The sequence below is a fragment of the Vidua chalybeata genome, chromosome 22 (genome assembly GCF_026979565.1).
Source record: "Vidua chalybeata isolate OUT-0048 chromosome 22, bVidCha1 merged haplotype, whole genome shotgun sequence".
Classification (NCBI taxonomy): domain Eukaryota; kingdom Metazoa; phylum Chordata; class Aves; order Passeriformes; family Viduidae; genus Vidua; species Vidua chalybeata.
This window is the reverse complement of record NC_071551.1, coordinates 8,120,162-8,139,063: the sequence shown is the minus strand read 5'-3', so window position 1 is coordinate 8,139,063 and position 18,902 is coordinate 8,120,162. Positions and strand designations below refer to the sequence as shown.

Sequence of the window (18,902 nt, the reverse complement as noted above, 5' to 3'; positions counted from 1 at the left end):
ACCAAAGAAAGCAAAGACTTATTTTTGGCATTGAAATGGTTTCCTATTCCAGGCGAGTCTGGGGAGCAGCTTGGTTGTGTACCCAAGGATTTAAACAGTGCATTAAGCAGAGGGGTTACACTCCGGGTGGATTTCAATCAAAAACTATAATTACATCAAATAGCAAACGGAAATGGAAAAAGGGGATTACTGACTCGACCCTGAGTGCTGTTGGCTGCTGAACCTGCTCCATTATTTACACCCCCTCTATTGCCTGAGGTAGGGTGTGTATGTGTGTAGGCAGTAAGGCCCCTCCTCCTTTTTCCATTTCCTTCATGCATCTGATGAAGTCAGAGTCCCTGTGCTGGTATCAGTGCTTGGAGGAAGATTGGAATTTGCATGACTTGGATTTGGGACTTTGCAGGGCAGGTTTGATCTCCCTGGGCAACTCTTCCTGGCTCCAGGCAGGAAGAGCTGCTCAGCTCAGGCAGTCGTGGGAACCCCCAGGCCTACAAGCTTTCTCTCTTTTTCTGTTTTGCTATCAGACCAGTGTTTTGGACTCTTAACTGCTCATCCTTAAGAAAACTGGAAAACTCCACACTGCAAACAGGAAGTTCTTTCTAACCTAGAGAGCTGTGTTTAAAACTGCCCTTGAGGTAGTAGAATCATTCTGTGCCTGTATTCAGACTCTGAAAGAGTGTGTCTTGTTTGGTATGACCAAGCCAGTACTACCTAGCTGGGGAATTTACCACACACCTGCGCTCACAGTTCAGGCTCCCAGGTTTGCTCTCTGGTTCGAGCTGCTTCCTGCAGTACTTAAAAATACTTTGTAGATTCCAGTTTGTCACTTCTGCTTCTGGCACCGCTGCACCTGCCACCTGCCTTCTGGTCTTGGTCTGCCTCGTTTCATTTGTCCTGTTCTCCCAGTTCCTCCTTGTATCTCCCTTCCTTCTTGTCATCGACAGGTTGTGTCTCTACATGTCTGTTGGACACCTGAGTTTGGGAGGATGTGTAGTGAGTGTGCTGAGATGGCTGGAGCTGTGTACCAGACAGGAAGGATAAGGAATGCAATCCCCCGCTGCCTTCCCAACTCTTCTTCCTCAAGTGGTTTTCCAGATGTTTAATCCCAGGTTTCATAGCCCAGCCCAGCTCCTGATTGATGGGATCTCTTCTTCTCTGCTCATTTTAAATGGGTGAGATTTTGTGCTGAAATGAAGTCTTTGTTTACACTACAGAAAAGCCTTGCTTGGTGCTGTTCTGCTACAGCATCTGTGACATCTTTGCCAGATGTGTTGCCCCTTTTTCATCTGTGGCACATTCAGAGCTGGAGAATGTAATGTGGTATGTAGAAGAGAAACCCCACTACATTCATGGTTGGTTTACACATGGTTTGAGAAGTACTGGAAAAGGACAGTACTCTTTCCCTGCTCTGGATAGTGGCAAATCCATACAGAGTGAGACTTTGCCAGTGCTGGCTGCGCTTTCATGGCACTGACCTCACCTTATCGTGAACACCTGGGGAGGAAAGGTGCTTTGTAAATATAAGAAAATACTCTCTTCTTATAGACAGATGCTTGATTTTGTAATACAATACAGTGACCTGAAAAAACCCAAACCCTATCCAAATGTAGATTTCACTGAAAATAATGTAAATACAGTAAGGAAACTGTTCAAAACTGAAATCCTTTTTGGCAGGTAAGGGAAAGAGTAATGTTACTGATTAGACCAAACTCTTCTTTGTAATACAAACAGGGAAAAAAAATCTTCCAAGACAAATTATCTAAGACACTCTTCCAGTTCATTTTTTTTCTTCAGCATTTTGCTGACTTTCAATTTATTTTGCGCTTTCTCTGCAGTATTTATAGAGTCCTGATATAGTGGTCTAGGGGAATAGTTCAAGCAAACCAAACCCTTAAACAAACTGATTATCTCATTGTTCAGAAGAGTTACAGTGGAAAAAATACATGGTGACAGGTAAATTCTTATGTGAAACATTCTAAAATTTATCCTGATTTTAGATTTGTTTTGTTATACACTCTAGAAGATAGGAAAATCCTATCAGGAAAAATGTTGTAAGAGACAGAGGAAAGCTGGAGTTGTCCTACTTTGTGCAAGCTTGAATTTACTCCTCACTGTGCAAAGTCCTGTTTCGGCAGCCATGAATGAGCTGGAGCCAGTGGAACTCCCTAGTTCAGGGCCTTAATGGCTTTTATGATCCAACTGTGACACTTCTGCTGCTTCCTTTTTGCCTTTCCTAACTATTTTGGATATGAGAGCCCATTTCTGTTCCCTTGTCCTTGTGTAAACCCCAGTTACCTTTCATCAGATGATACGATCTGAGCAGATGCTAAATAAAAGGTTTTATTTTAAAGGGATATCATTTGCAGGTGTGGAAATGTATGAGCAGAGGGTGAGGTTGAAAGAGAGGAGCAGCATGTCGAGATTCAGGCACCCACTGTGGAGGGGTGTTTAACACTTACAGCTCTAGCTGAAGCGTTCCCAAGCTGCAGGTTAGTGAGACATTTGGAAGACTCGGGTCTGTATGTTTTATACGGCAAATGTGTATGAACATTTCAAGTTGCTGAGCCATCCTCTGTTTCTCCTGCCTGCACGGCTCTCATGAGCTCTGCTGTTACAGCACCAGCGGTGCTGCTTCTTTCCAGGGGCTGGCTCAGGAGGGTGTTGCACCCCCAGAGAGCAGAACTCCTGGCAGCAGGCATCTCACCTCGGGGAAGCGATCTTCATGCGTTACTAGTTTTATCAGCAGTCCATCCTTTTCACAGAGAGGGAAGAGAGGGGAGAAATTCCATCTGGCTCTGCTGATTCAGTGGAGTAAAGAGGTGGAATTCATTAGGAAAAAATTGTTTACGGCACAGCTTTAGCCAGAGGATCTTCCATTTTAATGTCCTGCCTTTTTATGATAGATTGTGTTAAAGACAAAGCAAGCACTAGGGGCTGCTTGATGTTTTTGTTTTTATGTTTTCATTAAAGTTTAATTGTGTGACTTGTGTGGTGTAACTTCTGGAAATGCCTGTTGCAGTTGGTGGCAAAATGATTTTTGATTTGTTGTGTTTGAATCAGGTGCAGGAGTGTTAAACCTCAAAGAGGTATTCAGACATGCATGTGGAGAGAAAATATACTTATCTATAGGATAGCTTTTGATTAATGAAGGAAAGGAACTGAAACTGCTGTGAGAGAAGAATCTCCTTTATTTGAAAGCTCTTCTGCTCCATCACTAGAACAGAGAGTAAGGGTCTTTAAAATTAGTATAACAATAATTTATATCCACCATAAGGATGCTCTTGCCTCCTGATCAGTAATGGAGCCTTAAATATAAATGGATCCTTATCTTGCAAACACTCAAATATTTTCTTTACTCACATGAGGTGTCAAAGGAAAGATTTCTATAAGGAAAATGGGGCATTTGCATAAGTACCCACAGCATCAAAGAACAGAGAATTTGTATTGCATAAACAACAACAACCACATTAAAATCATACTGCTTTAATAGTTTAGAAAAAAATATAACAAAAACATTGAAACTGTAATAGATGTTGCTCTGTGTATCGGTATCGATTTCATAATTTGTGTTGCCTTAATCTTGGGTGGGTGAAGATTAAGAATCTCCACGTAGAGTTATGTGTGTGCAATAAGTGGGAGCATTGTAAGCAGCTTTCCTTTGCCTGGAGATGATTTAGGGCAGAGTGTTTTCTCTATAAAATCTGGGGTTTAGAAAAACAAAAGACGATCTTTATGAATAAAAATCTTGAAAATATCCAATAAACAATGAACTGGAGGAAAAAGCACTTTAACCAAGTTTTACAAACTTCATGTTGCAGACATGAGAGCAAAGTGACCTCCACATGCACATGTGAAACACTTTTTTTCACACTGTCCAACACATGAGTTCCCAAAGTAAATTCGGAGCATAAGTGGTGAAGAGGAGAATGTAGAAGTTTTGTTTGTGTTCTATAATCTAGAGCCTTTTATGTATAAAACATCTATACCTGTTTAATTTGAGGTGTGGTAGTTAAACTGATAGTCTGCACGGAAACTGCTTTTTTGGCTCAGTTCAAATTAATTGGTAACAATCTTATTTTTATTTGGATTTCATAGAAAATAGGTAGCTCTGTATTAAACCATTACAAGTTTGTATGAGGTGTCTTCCTATAGGCCTTTTTAGAAATTTGTGGTTTTGAAATAATGTTAATCCAGGATGAAAAAAAGAATAGAAGGAAATTCACTCTGTAGAGCATTTGTGAATGAAGGTTAACATGCTCATAAAATGATGATAAAAAATTAGCAATGGTCACCTTCAGCTTTGATTTCTTTGAAACAGAGCTGAGCTTCATCAAAGTAAAAAGCAGTTCATTCAGACTTGGGGAAAAGAGTCTCACCTAAAACTTTCCCAGCAAATGGTAGGGCTAAACTGCTTTTGCCTAGAAAGAAGTAGGGCTTTCTTGCTTCCCATTGGATTTCTGCTCAATGGTGAGAACTCATTTTCCCAGAAACTGCACCCAGAACTTACAGCTGCTTCCTGATCCAGGTAAGTACTGGTTACTAAAAAGACATGGACTTTTTTCCTCTACTTATCATCCCTGAAAAATTCCCTCTATGTTAATTTCTTCTTAGTTGCTCTATTTTTTTAAACAGATTTTTATTCATATTTTGTGACTATACATACTTTGTACATTTGTCTGCAAGTAGTTTGTTCTGGTCTGTAAATGACTGTCCAGCCCGTACAGCAGAGTGGGCAGGTCTGGAGCTGGACTCTGTGCTACTTCACGGGGCATCTGAACTTGTGGGTCCCCGTTTTAGGGTGGTACACTCAAACTGTCTTGCTATTTCAGGAGGCAGAAAATGGTTTCTTTTCTTGCTGGTCTTTCTTTCAGTGAGTCTTTAACTGAACCAAATAGTAACCAAAGCTGGTGTTGGATTAATCCCCTGCTAAGCAGCTTCCCTGTTGTAGGGTGTCGTCTTTAACAAAAAATAATAAATTAACCCCCCTCACAAAACACTAGTCATTAAGTGGAAATAGCACTTTCCCCTTAGACTGAGAAGTTTATTTAGCGAAGAAGGGAATAACCCAGTGGTTAGAGCACAGACAAATCTCGTAGATTTGACTAAATTGCTGTTTGAGTTTGGTCTGGTTACTTTAACTCCTTGTTTTCCCACCTTCACTGTGGAGCGAAGAATTCCCTGTGGCATGCCATGCAGTAAAGCTGGAATTTTGACTGGGCAGCAAATACATCTGCATATATGGGGATTTTAGGTCAGAAATCTGAGGATGTCTCTGAGTTCCCATGCACTTGCTCATTTTTTTTCAGGGAAACAGCTCTGGCTTTTAGAACTAGCAAAAGCAATTACTTCAGTCCAGGGACCAATAGGTGGAAACATGTAATTTTAAAAAATGGATTTGGTTGTGGGGATCTCTGGGGCTTTGTATTAGGCTGGAATATCACTGCTGCAAGCGATGTCTGTAGGCACTGGGCCTCTGAGAACACCAGGGCTGGCTCAGCCTGGGCTCCTCGTGCCATCAGTCTGACAGCAGAAAGCTCTGCTGCACATCACTTGAGCACAGGCATATGGGTGAAATGGACCTATAATGCATAATTGTAACAAGTAACTAGAATACTGCCTATGCACTTCCAAAATTGGCTGGGTTAATAAAACGTGCTGATTGCTCCCTGAGGATATCAAGGGACTGGATGATATTAGTAAGGGTCACCAGTTCAAATCTGGGGCAAGTTAGCAGTGACTACAACAGCCATGTTCCAGCGTGCTTTTCCGTGAGCTCTCGCAGGCAGGTATCTCTATCACTGCTGTGTTGGCAGCTGGATTAAAAAAGGAGGATGGCTCTGTGTGGTGCTGACACAGGTCTTCAGAGATGGCAGGCAGTGCTTTCCCAGTTCTGCTTGGGATTTCAGTCCCCTTTCCAGTGTAAGTTTAAAGCATGAAGCTGCTTATCCATGTTCTCTGGATTCACAGTCCTTAAGCCCCACATCTTTCAAGTCTGTCACCTCATTTTATGTAGTGCAAACATCAATTAGTTTGATTATTGTGTTCTATTTTTTAAACAAGGATGGTTGATTTCCAAGTTTCCATGAGAAAGGAAAGGTGGGAATATTAGGCTGTCACTCTTGCTATTGCTGGTTGTGGGGATTCAGTCTGTCCATCCACGACAGAGGGCATTTCTATCTTGGGAGATATATTTCCATCACTATACCTGCACAGTGGTGCTACATCATTTTTAAAGTAATGTCTTGAGCAATAACATTGTACAGGATTCCCACCTGCACGTCTGGGTGAGCTGAGGTTTCCCTGGAACTGCAGCTTATGCCTCCAGGTTGATGCTGTGCAGGGGTCTAGTGAGGGTGTCAGTATGCTCGTGTGTGTAGGAAATTGGTAGTTTCTGGCTAGGCTCTCTGCAATATCCTGCCCCTTCAAGACACATGGGAAACTAAACAACATGACATGCTGAGAAGGAGGGCAGCTTCTGGTCAGGGGCTTGTATTTTTGCTGCCTTAGCTGCTGTTATAAATTCCTCACTCTGGCCTTTCACTTCTGATATTTTTCCCTTGGCCAAATCAAAGACGGTTTTGTTACCTCCGGCTCCCTGCAGATGCGGCAGCTTCAGGCAATGAAATATGCTCCAGCCTTTAAAGGGAGGACAGGGAACCTGCTGCTGGGAATCTGAGATGGAGAAGGGTTCCGGGAACACGACCAAGGCTTTTGCCTTCGTTCAGCCCTGGCTGCATCCATGTGCATGTGCAAAACCAGCAAGCCTGCTAGTTGTGTGCCAGGAGGATAGATCGAGGTGCTCTGGAGTGCTGTAGGATTTACAGTGTGGATTGAAAAACACACAGCAGCGTGTGTAGGTGGCACTGAGACATGATTGCCTCTTCTTGCCACTCCCCACTTGGGCAAGCAAGGTCAGCATGGCTCCTAAATTAATACACTCTATATTGAAATGCATAGATTTGGGGTTAGTTGTAGTATTTGTGCCCAAAAGGAAAAAAGGGAAGTAACTGTGTTTGTTTGAGCTTCCCCTGGAACTAGATATGGAGGAGTACCGTCTTAGTGACTGGACATGGATTTTTGTGTTAGATGTGAGAACATGTTTTAGGTCCCTGCAACGTTTCTCTTCTTGTTTTTCCAGTGGTGCTCAACAAAACTGGGATTTCAGATTCTCGTTTTCAAACCATTCAAAAGCTTGAATGTATCTGTAGGACTGAGACCCAGGTGGTAGTGCACAGGAGGGAGAAGAGATGAGTGTTTTGCTGGAGTGATGCTGTGGAGTATGCTCCTGTGCTTGCTAATGTTCAGTGTCTGGAATTGGACAGTACTGAGCTTACCATGATCCCTCATTTGCAACTGTATGGCTGCTCATGAAACAGGGAGGCCAAAGGTGCTTCTTTGGTCTTTACTGTCAATGGTGGGAGCCCTGAAGGGCTGCAGTGCAGCACAGCAGGCTCTTGACTCAGGCAGTTCCTAGGGGAATTCCTCTTCTTTCCCCATTTTAGTGACTGTCCTCATGTTTGGGAGGATCATAAAGCCCAGCTTGACTGAGAGACTTCACCAGGGATTATGGAATTACTATGAAGGGTTTAAGTAATTCTTCATATCTGGCTACATGATCATCATATCCCCATGGACCTGGTAGAGGGTCATAGGACTTGTTTGAGGGCTGAGAATATGAGGGATGGTCTGGAGGCTCCCTAGGGGCATGGGGTCACGGCCCTTTGCAATCTGTAGGAAATTCCTTTACCCCCTCACGTACATCTTCAACTGTGGATCCAGCGGCAGCTGTTTGAAGTTGGAGGAAAGGGTGGAAGTTTATCCTGGAGGGTCTGCCCCTGTCAGCAGCCTTGGGTGCGTGGAGGAGGGAATCTGGCCAGCGAGCAGGTGAATGCACACAGAAATGATGCTGGAAGCCAAGGCCGGTCCTGCTGATGTGGCCCTTTCTCCTGCAGTGGATCATAAAATATGGCTCAAATTTTCATTACGGCCTCTATTGATTACCTTTTGGGACAGATGAATTATAGGGAACATTAAATTAAAAAAAAAAAAAAAAAAAGGGAAATATTTGAATGAGTTTGGGAGGTCGATGCCAGAAAGGCTGACGCACCAAGCCTTACCGACATTTTCCTGCTTTGTGGATCTGCTGGGCTCTTCCCATGGTCCCCCTTGGGGGAACCTGCCCAGGGAACTCCCCTTGTTCCTTTCAGCTGCCCTTGGGGAGCAGCAGGCTCTGCAGTGGCCATGGGCTAGGCCAAGGGACAGCTCAGAGGTGCACACAGTGGCTGGAAGACTTGGGTGCTCTTCCAGAGTCCTGCCCCATGCCACAAGTTCTGCCTTCTCTGGGAGGTCACCCCAAGGACCTTCCACTTAGACAGTAATTCACAAGTGTGTGTCTGGCACCTACTTTGGGATTCTTGAACAAAAGGGGAGAATTTGGGGCTGGGAAATGGCCAGGCAATCAAAGGGGAAAAGCCAGGTCATTGCATTTGGTGACACATTTGATCTGGTGTAAATACATGTGTGGAGGCCAACAATGAATCATAAAAGGAGTGATGGGCTTTGCAAGGTTTCCCTCCTTCCCTTGCACCAAGGGAAAGGTCATTGCCCTCATCTCTCCTGTGTTAAGGGGTCAGTACTCCTCTCTGCAGGGTTCATGGAGCATAGGAACTAATTCTTGTTGGGGTTTGTGGTCAGGGACCTTTGGCTTCATGTAAGAGAAGTATCAGGATTGAATCATCCCACTGTTAGTGTGAAGCACACTGAAGTCAAACCAGCCAAAGAAACTTCTGGCTTCTCACCTGGCTCTGGCCAGTTCTGATTTTGAGGATGATCCTTGAACTTTGTTCCAGTGGATTTTCTATGCGCATTCAGTTTTTCCAGGTTGTACCATATGTCACACAATGTTCTCTCCAGGAGTTGGCTAGGTAAGAAGGCTTTGTTCTCTGCTCACTTCCCTGCCTGTATTCCATGAGAGTGTTTGAAACCCTGTAACCTCAAATGCAGCTTTCAGCAGCTGGCAGTGGGGAATAATGGATGATACCCCTTTGAAAAGAACCACAGTTCAGAGCACTCTTCCATTTCCCAGTGGTAGCAGGATAGTTCTGGAGCAGACACACAGGAGCTGGGGTGGCTGTAAAATCCCTTCTCTGTGCTTTGTTCCTGGATTGTTTTCTGTCAGTCAGGCCAGCAGCCAGTGCTCCTGAGGAATTCTCTATTTTCTTTTCTAAGACTGAGAAGAATGCAGCCAGGGTCCCTCTCCAGCCACCCACAAGACAAACATCCCCCTCCCAAATGCTCATCTGTGTCTGGACACGGGGTCCTGTGTGGCACAGTCCTCATACCCCACTGCTGCAGAGAAATGTGAGGGAACACCCCTTGTCCCCTCACCATCCCCTGCCTGCCACCACCACTGGCTGCTCTCCTGCAGGTCAGATCAAGCACCTAAAGCACGATCTCTGCTTTTGGGATATTTTCTTGTGCTGCAGGGGTGCCCTTTCTTCACTTGTGCATGCGGGTTCCCAGTTACCTGGTCACACAGCCGTTTGGGTGAGTTTTGCCAATGCACTCTGTGTGTGCTGCTGGGCAGCACTGCCTCTGCCAGAGCCCCTGCTGACCCGGGTCTGCTTGGAACACCGTGTGCATTCATTGGTGTGCCGGTGTGACCTGTGAGAGAAACCAGCTGTGCTAAGGTGTGAGCATTCCCCCTTGCTTGTGGGAGATTGTGGTGCCAGTGAATGGGACCACCGTTCTGAATGCTGAACGCACAATTGCATGTATGTGTTTCACTTCCTTGCAGATCCCTGCTGATTTCACAAGACATCCACCAAGCTTTGGCTTCACCTGGGCAAATGCAAAAGGTGGTGGTTTCCATGGCTCCACAGCCTCACTCGGGCGGCACACCCTTTTTGTGTAAGCTGGCTCCCTGGAGTCGATTGTTTTTTGGCAAACAGCTTCATAAACTCCTCCAACAATTAAAACTGGAAAGAAAAAAAATAACCAAACCAAACACAACAAAACCCATGCATTACGCTGTGAGACTGCAAACAGGTTGAAGCAATTCCCCACCATCTCTGTCCCCTCAAGCCCACTGAGCCAGGCAGGGGAGCAGCCCCAGCTGCACTTGTTGGACTTCGTTTGGGAGGTGCCTGGGCTGCCCCAACTCACCAAGCTGCAGTGAGCTAACAAACATGAAGGAAAAGGTCATGTTATTCACTTTTATTTTTTTCAGAGCTGCAAACATCCCTCTCTCTGGGAGGGGAGGCTGCACAGATGCCAGCTCAGATTAATTTAAATATTTACCAATCCCTTTTTTTTTTTTTTTTAATTGTGTGTTTGTGTTCTGTTTGTGTCCCATAAAATACCTGGTGTTTTGGGCGTACCCCATTTGCAGGGTGCATGAGATCACACTGGAAAAATGCAGTGAAAAACATTTTCATGCCACGACACATCAAATAGGATTTTGAATTAAGATGAAGATTTTTTCCCTCTCTTTTTATCTCTGAAGTTTGGGTGAAAGGGTCTTCTTTTTCTGTTTCTTTTTAAAATTCTTTTATTTAGCTGGGAATAAAAAATGTCATGGAAATCCTTTAAAAGTTACTTTTGCTTTATCTCACCATGTCAAACATCAAAGGCAGCTGTTGGTGCTGGTCAGAGCCCCTATTAGTGTGTGTTTCTGTGCTGTTGGCTGGATGGTGGTGTGTTCCAGCAGGTAGGCAGTGAGCAGGGAAGAAATCCAGAGTCTGGAAGCCAGAGCCAGCTCTGAACTCCTGAGTGTGCGACAGCAGCTCCACTCCTTTCCCTGCCTGTCGTTCCTGTCTGTCCGACTTGCTTTGAGTGCTGTTTGTGCAACCCTGGCACAGGAGTCTCGTCTTGTTCAGAGTGCTGGGCTTCTGCTGTAACACTCCCAGGTGAGTTTCCCACTGAGCTTTTCAGAGCAGTGACCCTTTGGTGGGTGTCCCAGCACCCCTGGGCAGAGATGCTCGTGGGTTTGTGTGCCCCAAGGGCTGAGCATGGCCCAGGATTCAGTCTGGGCACTGGCATGTTATCCTCTTTGGTATGGGATTTTCTATATGCTTTTTGGCCATGGAGACTTAGTGCTCCCCTGGGAGGGAAGTTTTCTTTGTGGATTCAAGTAATGAAAGCCTTATTGGTGTTCACACACCTCCTTTTAATTGCTTTCCCTGCCCATTGGGTCATAATCTGATCCCATCTACCTCTGGGAGAGTACAGAGCTGTTCTGTGGAAAAATGGAGCATCTCCAAACAGAATGGTACTGCTGGGATCAGGATCCAGCCACCTCCTCTGTAGTGAGCCAGGCTGGGCTTGGCCCAAAGCACGAGTCTTCTGCAGGGGCTTTTGGTTTTACTGCACCTGTAAAGGATCCCAGCTCAAGCCTCCCCACTGTGAACAACGGGTCTGGGAACCTCTGGGTCATGAGAGACTTGGGGGTGAGGGGGCAGAGGCAGTGACACCCCTGCAAGCTCATGGACTACAAGCCAGGTGTCAGTGCTGGGACACTGGGCACAGGTGCTTTGATAAAAGCCTCAAGGCTGTCACTGGGGCAAAGTAGGATAATTGTATGTGTATTTCTGTGCAACGGGGGATTGGCACTGCTGGAACATGAATCCTGTATTCCTGCTCTGCTGTGCGGAACGGAAAAAAAGAAGGGGAAGAATCAGGGTGGATGTGCAAGGAGGGCAACAGTTGGTTTGCCTGAGCCATTAGCCAGAATTTGAAATTGGACCTGTTACTTTTGAGGAATGTAGGGCAGTGGAGGAGAGATGTGTGAATGTCAGCTCTTGCCTCAGTGTCCTAGGAAAATGTCAGATGGCAAGGAGCAGTACTTACCCCACAGCTTCAACTCCACCACTGCACTTTTTGATCACTTATTACTTTGCTATTCCTTCTGCTTCTTGCTGTAATTGTTACAAAATCTCTCTGCTTTGGGAGGGGTCCAGGACTCCAGGGCCCAATTGCATCTGCCCTGATTCAGAAAGTGGGTCATGCTGCTTGGTCTGGGAAGAAGATACTCATCTTGCTTAGTGTGATATTTATTAGGAGATAGAGGAGGGAATGCAACCACGCTGTTGCCTAGAAAATTGCTCTGGGGGGATAGCAAAGGACTTGTGAGGGCAGAGCATGTAATGTTCTTGTGCATCCAGTGCCTGCTGAAGCCTTGCTATGTTCCCTGTGCCTGTATTGCCTGCTTCCCTCACGCTGGGACGTGGTGAGGGTGGCAGGAACTGGGGGTGAGGAAGGGACTCGTAGCTGCTCACTCAGCAGCTGCCAGGCAGTGAAGGGCTCTTTACATTTCCTGGAGCAGAGACTGGTGAGAGTAGAGAGAGGGAAAGACAGTATTTAGTTTCTTCATAAAGACATGCCGTTTCACAGTCAGCCTAAACTCGTTGGGGTTTGCTGCTGGACAAGCAACCAGCACCCTCTCCAAATACTTGGCAAGTATGACATAGTGCCCTGTAAAGGCAAAAACTCTCCTGCAAGGAGCAAGTAGAAAGCCCTGATGGAAAGCCCAGAGTAATTTACTCTGTGCTGTATCTATCTTTAATTAAGCAACAGCGAGAAGGAAACTCAGTACACAAAGCAGATGATGACGGGTCCAGCATTGTTGCAGCAGGGTCTCACAGCAGGGACTGCCTGACTTGGGGCAGGGAGGGTGGCGGGGTAGAGGGGAGGTAGGAAAGCACAGCTGATCCTGCCAGGCTGGCTGGGCCTGTGCTGCTGCTTGCTGTGAAATCACCCTCAGGATTATCCAAAGGAAGAACTGGCAACTCGAGTAACTTGGAGGGCCGGATCCTCAACTCATTTAAATTGGCATGACTTCACTAAAGCCACCGAAACTGCACTGATTTTACACCAGGTGAGCATCTGGTGCAGAATCTGCTGAAAGAATAAGACAAAGAGGGCACAAAACAGAGGTTAGGTAGAGCCCACTTACAAGCCTGGGGACTCTTGGGCTGTACTGAGTGGAGGGTGGGTCAGCACATCATTTCCAAATGTCTTAGACAGCTTGGACAGGCTCTGAATTCTTGTGGCCATGGCAAATGGATGGCAAATGCCAAAACACTGCTCCCTCAGGAGGGAGGTGGACCCACCTCTTTGCCTGTACTTTGGAGCACGTGTTGTCAGGAATTGGTGAGAGTGTCACCCTGCCAGTGTTTCCTGCTCACTGACACCTGGCCTGTTGACCTGGCCTGTCACGGACCCTAGGCGCATTCTCACGGCTGCTCTAAACCTGGCACGCCTTTTCTTGTATATTCAAAATCACTTGTACCCCTTGCAGCATGTAATGCCACTGGCCAAGGCTGACCAGCAGCTGTGGCTTCAGCCTCACACCACTGCCACCACAAGTCCTAATTTTGCCAAGCCTGTGAGATGATGGGAGGCAAGTTCTCGCTTCAGCAAAGGACAGGAGCCAGTGTCTGTGTCCCAAATCATGCTCCGTTTGGCAGTGTTTAGCACATGCGTGCAGAAATTGTTGGTTCCTGGTGTGGTAGGGCAGTTGTTTTCCCAGCTCTGCACCTTGTTCTTAGGTGGGGGTGTTACGGGATGTACACAAGAAGGTATGCTGTCACATGTTTTTGGAGGTTGTTTGCTGAAGCACCAGGCTCTTTGGGACCTGTTGGGATGCACAGAATTCCCTCCACGCACTCACATCCGGGGTGGATCTGGATAGAGTTTTAGCAACTCCCATTGAAGCAGCTCAGGGCCGGAAGTGAAGAAGGGATAAAATATCCATCTGAAACTCCTGTAGGATGTAATTACCTGAGCTGGAAGCTGGCCAGGACAGCAGGCATTGTGCATCATCTGAGGTGGTATCAGAAGCACCCAGCACTGCAGGAAAGGTGGTCGGGACCGAGGAGTGATGCTCGTGCGAGGACAGGACCGCTCTGGAGGCTGCCTCTGTGGGCATTCGGCATAACAGCCTTTGGAGTCACTTGGTGTTTGTTTCCATGGCTGTTCTGTGCAGGTGCCATGGTGCCTATAAAATGCTCTTGGGAAGCTACAGCCCACAGATGGATAGCCTTATCCTGACGCCCATCCAAATGCTCCTACTTTTTGATTTAAAAGAGGAAAGAACCTTCAATAAAAAATAAAAAAAAAACAAAACAACAAAACCCACCCCAACAACAAAACAAACAAAACAAAACAAACAAAAAATTAAAAACAAAAAAAACAGCACCACAAAAAAAAAAAAAAAAAAAAAAAAAAAAAAAAAAAAAAAAGGAAATTAACTTCCCAAAAATTACACTAAGCTAACACTGGAGGCCTGGCACAAATCCATCGCAGCCAGGAAATTCAGAATTAACCAGTGCACTCCCATGGCTGCTAGGAAGGGCTGTATTCCAGCAGGACAGGCTGAAGCTTTCAGACTTGGGGACTTGGGGATGAAAGTCCTTCACGTGTCTCTGAAGTGCAGCAGAAGGTGTTTTTGTGCACCTCCATGCATGCCAAATATCCCCCCCCCCCACCTCCAACCCAGCATTAGATGCAGGAGCAGCTTTATTCTTTGGGGAGAAGGTTAACAGCAGGCTCCTGATGCTCAGATGTGACAAGTGACACCAGTCCCTGACTAGGGCTCCTTCCCCAGGACTTTTCCCCATGGGCTCTGTGTTGGTGGAGCAGGGACAGAGCAATGCAGCAGGGACCTGCAGGCTGCTGCTGAGGACGCTGGGGAATTTACACCCTAGCCCAGGTTACAAGTGAGGACAAGGTTGACTCTTCATTCTCACTTGCCCATGACACAGCACCCCATAAATCAGTGTGACTGACAGCCTTAGCCCAGCTGAGGCAGAAGGGAAGGGAGGAGAGCCGGGTCAGGGCAGGGGGCAGCGCTGGGGCTGTGTGAGCAGCTGGCCCTGAGCAGGTCACAGGAAGAGCCTCCCAGCAGAAACTGCAGCTGGAGTGGCGAGTCACAGGCAGCCTGAGCTGGCAGAGTGGGATGGAAGGAGACTGGCAAAATACCTGCTGCAGGCTGCTCGCCTTGGGCTGATGCTATCAGTGCTGAATGTTTGTGATAGCTCTTTTCACTCATCAGTTTTGGAAAAGCATGGAACGGGCTCCTGTACCTACAGCTGTGGGGGCTGGCACCGAGAGTGTGTCAAAGGGCCAGCCAAGCCTCTGCTGTCCCCAGCTGTCCTGGGCTGCCACCCTGCCTTTGCCATGAATTTTCAACAGCTTTGGGGTACTGCAGACAGCAGATCTCAGGACAGAGCATTGATAGTATCTCATTTCAGGGGCTGGGGGAGGTCGGGATGTGTTAAGGCTGAAAATATTTACAGGTTTTGAAGTTGAAACACAAACAGGAAAAGCCCTTTAAAAAGTGAGTGTAGTGGATATTCAAAACAGGAATTGCCATGGAAACGCCACAATATTTGCTTAAATTGACACAAAGGTTGCTGGTTTCAGGGTTCTGACTTCTTTGGCTCCATTTTCTTTGGCCAGACACCTATCACAAGTTGATCTCAACAACCCTCTTTTGTTTTGCTTCTTTTATTATTGTCCAATGGAAATTAAAAAAAAAAAAAAAAAAAACACACCAACAACAGAAACCTCCAGTCTACAAATCCCACCTCATAGAAGAGCCTAAAGCTTCTGAGCTTCTGACAAAGGTTGGAGCTAAGACATTTTATAATTTTGGAAGGTAAAAGTTTTTTTATTTTAATCTGTGCATTTGTACATTTCCTTCAATGCAGGAGTAGAAGGGAATTGTCTTAATTGTCTAGGGAGAGCAGGGAGAAGGGTGAAACCTGTTGCAAAGGTAGCAGTATGCAGCCAAGGAGCACAGGACTTTTGCAGTCCAGCTCTCAAACCAAAATTTGAGAGATTTAGCTGTAGTTCTCAGTTCTGCCTCAGATTTGCCAAGTGAGCTTTGACAAGTCCCTTAATTACTGTGGGCCTCACTAAACTGCAAATAATAATTCTCCTTTGTCTCATCTGGTTGTATGTGTAACATTTCTGGGCATGAGATTTGATGTGGGGGTGGACAAGGAGTTCTGTGCTTCTGGATTCCCCCCAAAGGAGGGATGGCAGCACAGGCTCACGTGGGCAGGAACGCTCAGCTGGCTACAGGTGAAGCTCTTAGCTATAAGTGGCTTAGTTACTATAGGCTGCTTCTGCTACTGACTGACCTGGATTTTTTTCCTGGGGAAAGTTGGAGTGCATGGCCCGCCGAATAGTCACCTGGGTGGTTTGTACCTTGGCTTTTGAGTTTGAGTACCACTCATAGCAGACAAGGAGATGGGGATGCAGCGTGTTCAGGAGGCATGAAATGCCTTGCCTTGCTGGCCTGTTGTGTGTGACCAAGGGCTCAGGTCTGTGGGTGGCTGCAGCATTTGAGGCTGGCGTCACTGCTTGTGCTTGTGATTCACCTGAGCTTTGGTACTGCTCAGTAAGGAATATTCATTTCCTTTTGAAACTCTCCTCAGGGAAAAGAGACTTCACCAAGTGAAGGGAGGCCATCTAATTCACACTGTCTTCACCTGAGACCACCTCCAAAACAAAGAACCTGACTTCTGTCCTGGCTTTGTACACTGGAATGGACCTTGAAGCCTGTGACTTCTCAATGCAAGGTAGTAGCTTTTTTTCTGTGATCAAGCAGCTCTGAAGTAGGACTGGAGGGAGTGATTCTGGCTCTCCAGAGCTTTCATTCCCGTAACTGGGAAATCTCTAGCCTATGAAGTTTGAAAGAGCAGTGGAAAGTCAGTGGCTTAGGTGGTAAATGTATGGTGGGATGTTGGTTTGGCTTGGGCTGGCTTACAAGCAGGACTGGGTTTACCCCTGCCATCACTGCCCACCTCTGTACAGACACCCAGCTGGTTTGAGCAGCTCTTTCTCTTCACCTCTTTCTTCCTAATGAGCTGCTGTGCAGTGTTAACAGTTGGCTAAGTAGTACACACGGGAGTCCCCTGGGTTAGTATTGTGTGGGACAGTTTCTGATTGACTTGTTTCACAGAAGGAGTTTGAGGATGTCTGTGGTCACGGTGGGTAACTCAGAGCAGTTGTGAGGGGGTGGGACTCTGTTTCTAAAAGCTGTTTTACTTTCTTCTCTGCTTGGCTGCCATCATAGCTTCTCTGCAAAGAAAGGTATGACACAACAGTAGGATAACAGATTTCTTCTCAATGGGTTGGGATTTGGGAGGTACCTGGTGGCAGTGCCATACTGCTGCAGGTGGAAGGGGCTGAGGATCCTCGCTGTGTCTGGCCTTTGCATGACATCACATGTGCTCTGTAGGGCAGAGAGCTATTGTCAGGGACTATCTCCATACTTTGCTGACATCGTTAAATGCTGGTGATGCCTGAATAAATGAAGATCAGCAACTGAAGTGCCTGAGGGGATTCTGTATCATCATCTTCCTCTATTTTTTGCTGCTGTGTCATAAATGATACCTGGACAAAGCAGTGTGTCCAAAGCTGTTGTGAGTCGCAGGTGCAGCTGAGACCTGAACTGGAAGGGTCTAGGTAGAGGGTCTGTCTTGGCTTAGCAAGAGGGGAGATGAGATGAGAATAGTCACAGGACTCAGATGTCGGTCTGGGGCTCCAGCAGTCCCTCTCCATTGCTGGCTGTGTGTGGCACAGAGGAATTCACTCATGTTCCGAGTGCCCTAGCCCTACCTGAAAGAGCAACAGCCATGATACTCTAAGGCTCAGTAGTTCTTGCCATGTGTTCAGAGCCTACATACCTGAGTGCTTTCAGTAAATCTGCCAGTAAAGAGTGTGCTTCAGGATGGGATAGGGGTGAGCTGTGCCTTCCCACACCTTCCTAGTGCTGAAACACCTCCAGGGTCTGGCATGCTTTATTTGGAAAGCCTGGTTTTGAACTGTTAATGTAGCGAACTCTGGCCTTTATCCCTGTGTGAGCTGCTCTGGTGCTTGTGTCCCCTTTTAGAGCAATGCCTTCCCAGGCCTCAAGAGGCAAGAAAGCTTCCCAAATAGGAGCTCTGCCTGAGGGAATAAGGTAAAGGAACATGAAGAGCCTTGAGGTTTTACCAAATAAGACACAAATTCCCAGGTTTGACTGCAGCAGGTGAATTTTCCACCAAACACCCTTATGTGCCTCTCCAGAGAGGTCCAACATCCAGGGGAAAAAAACTGTGCTGAGGATGCTGCCTCATAGGTTCTAGGTGATTTTTTTCATCATCAAGGAGCTTTTCCTGTGACCCCTGTCACAGGTTTCTGCTTGTGTAGCTCCTGATATTGAAAACCCTGCTTTGTCCATCTGATCTGGACCTGGGATGAGCAGAGCCTCTGAGACAAGAAGGTAAGAGGAGGAGACTGATACATCAGGAATTCTTTAAATGCTGAAGTGATCCTTGTGGATCAGGTTCTTGCAAATCAGTTATCCTTTTCCACATTTGTCTCCTCCCAGTGCCTACTGGGTGCATTGCTGAGTGTCCTTCCAGGGCTGCTTCCCAAGGGATAGTAGCTCATTAGTGACAATAGAAATATTTCCCTGGACTCCAGCTGTTTTCTGAGTCCCTGTGAGTTCTACAAACATCACTGCAGTGAAGGAGATGCATTTAGCCTTTCAGGCATGTGGCTTTATGATCTCTCGTGCTCTGGACTAGAAATCCCTGTGTTCCAGTCTTCTGCCCTAGAGCAAGTTGTATGGCTTCTACTTTCAAAACAAGCTCAATTTACTTTGGGCTACAGAGGCTGTTTGCACGTTCTCCAGAGCCCATCCCTAGGCTGTGATTGCTTTTTCACTGTTTATAAGCAGAAGCTGACTGTTTAGTCCTAGAGCTATAAGGGTTGGAGGGAGTTTGCTTGTTCAGTTAATGAAGGTAGGCTTTTATGCGGGGAGAAAAGGCTAAAAAAAGTGTAGGAAAGGGATTAGAACTATCTGCTCTGTCTGTGTTTGAATTTGCAAAATATTCCCCCCCCCCCCA

At 46.3% G+C, this 18,902-nt stretch overlaps 1 protein-coding gene across 6 annotated transcripts in view; it reads left to right on the top strand.

The window, feature by feature from the left end:
* CASZ1 (castor zinc finger 1) overlaps positions 1-18,902 on the top strand; it is a 276,777-nt gene that overhangs the window by 97,567 nt on the left and 160,308 nt on the right. For 5 of the 6 annotated variants that reach the window (XM_053962740.1, XM_053962738.1, XM_053962745.1 and 2 more), the window contains one exon: positions 16,443-16,586. The exons of the other annotated variant lie outside the window; for it this stretch is intronic. The gene's annotated coding sequence lies outside the window, so the exon portion shown is untranslated. The remainder of the gene's footprint in view (positions 1-16,442; positions 16,587-18,902) is intronic. 6 annotated transcript variants of the gene reach the window in all.